General features: G+C 42.1%; 1 pseudogene; it reads left to right on the top strand.

Annotated features, from left to right (window-relative positions):
* Positions 1–845: 845 nt before the first annotated feature.
* Positions 846–6,132, top strand: part of LOC139566231 (von Willebrand factor D and EGF domain-containing protein-like) — a 63,460-nt pseudogene continuing 58,173 nt past the window's right edge.

Below are 6,132 nucleotides of genomic sequence, written 5' to 3'. Positions count from 1 at the left end.
CTGTATTTGTTCTACGTTTATTGGACAGAGACCATGTTGGACAGCTGAACCCATCCTAGCACCGGCATACATGTGTGCTTCGTTGGCTGAGCTGTGACATGCTAGACCAGCCCAGGCCACTGTCTCCAACCATTAATCCAGGGCATCTTTCTGGGGGAGGCTGGGAGAATCCAGAGCCACTGCAGGGCCGTAGCAGGGCCATGCCATTCAGCAGAGCCCCAGTTCTGCTTCCAGAGGAGGCTAGAATGAAGGCAAGCCAAGTCTAATAGATGGCATCTGGACAAAGCAATGACTATAAATCGGGACAGAGCCACATTCTATGGCACAGCATCGACAGTGGGATGACCCTATCTCTCTCTATTCTGCTCACATACATTTAGGGGATTACGGTGTTATTGGCTGGTCAGTCAGGGTGAGAATAAACAACATAGCTGCAGCATTTTTAAATCAGATGGAGAAAGGAGCATGTGGGGAATAGTTCCCAAGACTCATGTTAGTTCCCAGAATGAATGTCTAGGCTTTAGCTCAGTGGGCTGAATCAGTTTTGAGATTACACCGACAACCTGGATTCAATCAACATTATCTAAATGATAATTAAGCTAATATCATAAATTGGTCAATTATATTTTTGTATATTATATTATAACCGTAATAACATTTCTATTCACAAAAAAGTTTAGATATCCCACAAAAAATATTTGAGGCTTTGTCTCAGTTGAATTTACCAAAGACTATTGACTATTCTTCAAGAGGGTCCTCCTACACCCCAAGGGTTAGTATGTGGACTTGAAGGCGGGATGTGCTGTCCTCCCTCCTCCTTGTAAGACTGAGCAACTTGTTGTGTCTTGATTAGAAAAGTTGGTTGAAAAGAAAAGAACGCTCTAAAACTTCCCACGGATTCAACCGTTAATACAACCTGAGGAACCACGGCTCTGAAACAACTAAACGATAACACTTTTGTCACTCAAGAACATTTTGAAAACTTTCGAGGATTCTCAAATGGGATCTAACATCTGTGAAATGTTGTGGCATCTTTTCCTTCGGTGAAATTGTGAACCGCTACTATGGATTGCGCAGTTTGCAGCCTCACACATGCGTCAATCCCGGGATATCTGCGCATTGTGTTTCTCTATCTGATGCAGTTGAGAGCGCTCGCCCAGTTAGGTAAGTCGAATAAATCATAATGTTTTTTAAAAAGTACAGTAACACGTGAATGCCTCGACTATTGCCCTTGATAAAAAGGAAGATAACAAAATGTAGTTTAGCGTACAATTGTTGACTGATGAGAGCTTTGCACTTTGAATATTTATTATGGTCCAGGGAATAATATAAAGTGTATTTTCAGTGTTCTGTCACTCCTCCAGATACTTTTTCATAACAATTCATAGATAAGACTTGAGAGGATCAGAACATTTTCTCAAACTTTTCCATTGTCAGACAGCTGCATCAGATTTAAGACAGTGTGATATGGCGGTATGGACCATATGGTAAGAAAGCAGCAGTTTATTCGACACACCCGCAGACAATAGCAGTGCTGAAAATCATTATAGCCATACATACAGTTACAGTCTGGGTTGCTTTTGGGGGAGGTGGAACAAATGTCTCCCTTGGTATCTAAACCAGCCTTCTGTTGTTCTACTTCTAAATGAAATACTGTTATACAATCATAGCATAGTATGGTATAGCTCTGTATAGGTCTGTGGCTATTGTTATGCTTTGACACCTTATATAATAATGCCCCGGACTCTCTATTATTCTAACTGTTCTAGAAATACAACCAGCGGGAGAAATTGGCACTGTGTAGTAACTAAGGTCTCTTTCTCAACACCTTACAGTAGGGCTATAATATAAGTTGTGTATATAACGCGTGATATTGTAGGCCTAAGTGTTTTAGACATGCAAGCTGCTGGAGAACTTGGCACTGTAGCCAGTTGCTGAGGAGGACACAGTTAGAGGTTGTGCTGCTGTGTCATTTGGTGTCTGGTTCTAAAGCCGTGCATATCTGTCGCTCACCACCAGCCAACGAGTAGATAAGTAGATATGCTTAAGGAGTTTTGTCGGGGGCAGCTTTACAGGATTATAACTATGTTACCAGTAATACAACATTAAAACAATGTCAATACAGCATTATAAATATAGCCCATGTGGGACAGTACAGACATGTATGCCACTGGTAGATTGTGAATCAAGTAATGAATGGCATCTTAAACTTAGACATTTACAATTTACATTTAAGTCATTTAGCAGACGCTCTTATCCAGAGCGACTTACAAATTGGTGCATTCACCTTATGATATCCAGTGGAACAACCACTTTACAATAGTGCATCTAACTCTTTTAAGGGGGGGGGGGGGTTAGAAGGATTACTTTATCCTATCCTAGGTATTCCTTAAAGAGGTGGGGTTTCAGGTGTCTCCGGAAGGTGGTGATTGACTCCGCTGACCTGGCGTCGTGAGGGAGTTTGTTCCACCATTGGGGTGCCAGAGCAGCGAACAGTTTTGACTGGGCTGAGCGGGAACTGTACTTCCTCAGAGGTAGGGAGGCGAGCAGGCCAGAGGTGGATGAACGACCATTGTAGACTCGGAGTTGGACCTTTTCTCCCCCACACTGTAAGCCCCAAGGCATTTTTCACTCAAACACTTCTAGTAAATTGAACCCCAAGTAAATTAAAAGTCATTAGCGCTTAAATTGTTTATGTGGTACTGACTCAAAACTAAATGAGAAGTCACATCAACTATATTTTTTAAAGTTATGATAACAAATTAACTTTTTTTCCTAGCATGTGCTATTGCAGGTAGATTTTTTGGGAATTGTATTTAATATCTGTGTTTTTGCATGTACATTAAGTGATTGATTCATTAATCTTATGCTACACATGCTATTTAGTTAGATTTTTTGCACCCGTTACTGAAATGGTTGTTCCAGTTGAAATGGCTTAGGTAGTCTCCTCACACTGTGTCCTATCACTGGCAGTCATTATGAATGCAGTTTGTGGGTGAATAAATATTTCAACTGTTGGAAATTTTAACTTTGGCTGGATTCCAGTAGGAATTACACATCACTTTGCAAGTCAGCATAATGTGACTTGCAGGTATGGTTGCAAAATTCTGGTCAATTTCCAAGGTTTTCCAGAACTTTTGGTTGGGAGATTCCTGGAAATCTTTCCAGTATTTGTAGAAAATCAGGGATTTTTTTGGAAAGTTACTGGAATTTTGCAACCCTACTTGCAGGCCTGGTGTGGCCTATAAACCATGAGTTTCAGGCCACTGTATTAGTGTAAAAAAATAAGGCTTTATGAGATATGTACTGAATAGTCATAAAGAGTTTAATTATAATGATAACATTCACCTAGGAACTCACTTGGTGAAGGCCACAGGACTGAAAATGAATGAATTCAACAACCATGTCACTAACAAATACAGTCATGGGTGGGAACTCTACAATTCACTCAAAAAGGAAAGGCACACTGGGAAATTATATTCGAGGAGTGGCTTAGTGGGGGCATTACTTAAAATGTTCAAGCTGATACAACTCAAATCTGGGCCCCCTACAGGGTCACAGTGACTCTATCCGTTTGCAATGGCATGTATTCATGGATACCAAGGGAAGCCATGCTTCCCCAAATGTTTGACAATAAAAATAATTTATACAGTGAGGGAAAAAAGTATTTGATCCCCTGCTGATTTTGTACGTTTGCCCACTGACAAAGATATTATCAGTCTATAATTTTAATGGTAGGTTTATTTGAACAGTGAGAGACAGAATAACAACAAAAATATCCAGAAAAATGCATGTCAAAAATGTTATAAATTGATTTGCATTTTAATGAGGGAAATAAGTATTTGACCCCTTCTCAATCAAAAAGATTTCTGGCTCCCAGGTGTCTTTCATACAGGTAACGAATGGAGATTAGGAGCACACTCTTAAAGGGAGTGCTCCTAATCTCAGTTTCTTACCTGTATAAAAGATACCTGTCCACAGAAGCAATCAATCAATCAGATTCCAAACTCTCCACCATGGCCAAGACCAAAGAGCTCTCCAAGGATGTCAGGGACAAGATTGTAGACCTACACAAGGCTGGAATGGGCTACAAGACCATCGCCAAGCAGCTTGGTGAGAAGGTGACAACAGTTTCTGTGATTATTCGCAAATGGAAGAAACACAAAAGACCTGTCAATCTCCCTCAGCCTGGGGCTCCATGCAAGATCTCACCTCGTGAAGTTGCAATGATCATGAGAACGGTGAGGAATCAGCCCAGAACTACACAGGAGGATCTTGTCAATGATCTCAAGGCAGCTGGGACCATAGTCATCAAGAAAACAATTGGTAACACACTATGCCGTGAAGGACTGAAATCCTGCAGCGCCCGCAAGGTCCCCCTGCTCAAGAAAGCACATATACATGCCCGTCTGAAGTTTGCCAATGAACATCTGAATGATTCAGAGGACAACTGGGTGAACGTGTTGTGGTCAGATGAGACCAAAATGGAGTTCTTTGGCATCAACCCAACTTGCCGTGTTTGGAGGAGGAGGAATGCTGCCTATGACCCCAAGAAACCATCCCCACCGTCAAACATGGAGGTGGAAACATTATGCTTTGGGGGTGTTTTTCTGCTAAAGGGACAGGACAACTTCACCGCATCAAAGGGACGATGGACGGGGCCATGTACCGTCAAATCTTGGGTGAAAACCTCCTTCCCTCAGCCAGGGTATTGAAAATGGGTCGTGGATGGGTATTCCAGCATGACAATGACCCAAAACACACGGCCAAGGCAACAAAGGAGTGGCTCAAGAAGAAGCACATTAAGGTCCTGGAGTGGCCTAGCCAGTATCCAGACCTTAATCCCATAGAAAATCTGTGGAGGGAGCTGAAGGTTCGAGTTGCCAAACGTCAGCCTCAAAACCTTAATGACTTGAAGAAGATCTGCAAAGAGGAGTGGGACAAAATCCCTCCTGAGATGTGTGCAAACCTGGTGGCCAACTACAAGAAACGTCTGACCTCTGTGATTGCCAACAAGGGTTTTGCCACCAAGTACTAAGTCATGTTTTGCAGAGGGGTCAAATACTTATTTCCCTCATTAAAATGCAAATCAATTCATAACATTTTTGACATGCGTTTGTCTGGATTTTTTTGTTGATATTCTGTCTCTCACTGTTCAAATAAACCTACCATTAAAATTATAGACTGATCATTTCTTTGTCAGTGGGCAAACGTACAAAATCAGCAGGGGATCAAATACTTTTTTCCCTCACTGTATTCAGTCTCTGTGTTTTCAGAATTTTCCATCAATTCGCAAGTGGCCGAGTCTCACCAGAGAAATCATCCGAGTGAGGCCCTCTGTCTCAGTATGTGTAGCCCGTGTATCTGATGCTTTGGGGAACAAAAGAGTATGACATGTTGCCACCGTAGCGTTTGATTGACTGATCCCATTTGAGAATCCTCCCTTGATAAAAAAAGATATAAAATAATTGGCCAATCAGCGTTGAGCTGAGCTCAACTGTGGGTTGTCCTGGTGCAGCAAAATGCCCCCAAGGAAGGACAGTTTGGATTTGGCTTCACACCAATTTGGACTTGTGGTTTTGACTTAATTCTCTGTACAGGCCAATGATTATGACGGCGATTCTGATCTAACCATAAATTAATATATTGTGCCACTGGCCTGAGACGATTGAAGTTCAATATGTAGCCTAGATGTAGCCTAGTTGTCACGACTTCCGCCGAAGTCGGTCCCTCTCTTTGTTCGGGCAGCGTTCGGCGGTCGACGTCACCGGTCTTCTAGCCATCGCCGATCCACCTTTCATTTTCCATTTGTTTTGTCTTGTCTTCCCACACACCTGGTTTCAATTCCATCATTACATGTTATGTATTTAACCCTCTGTTTCCCCCCATGTCCTTGTCCGGAATTGTTTATTGTAGTGCTTGTGCACGTTATGCTGGTGTGTAACGGGTTTTGTTTACCTATTGATTTAGTTTTCTGTTACCCTGTGGTTTTGTTTATTAAACTGCGCCTTTGTAAATCAGTTTTTGCTCTCCTGCGCCTGACTTCTCTGCCGCCAGTACGCACCCCCTACACTAGTAGCCTGACGTTAACAAGCTACTTCTGAAAACTAAAACTAAAAGCATACAGAGCCA

Source organism: Salvelinus alpinus, chromosome 38 (assembly GCF_045679555.1).
Source record: "Salvelinus alpinus chromosome 38, SLU_Salpinus.1, whole genome shotgun sequence".
Lineage (NCBI taxonomy): Eukaryota > Metazoa > Chordata > Actinopteri > Salmoniformes > Salmonidae > Salvelinus > Salvelinus alpinus.
Note: the sequence above shows the minus strand (reverse complement) of the source record. Positions and strands in the feature narration are given on the sequence as shown.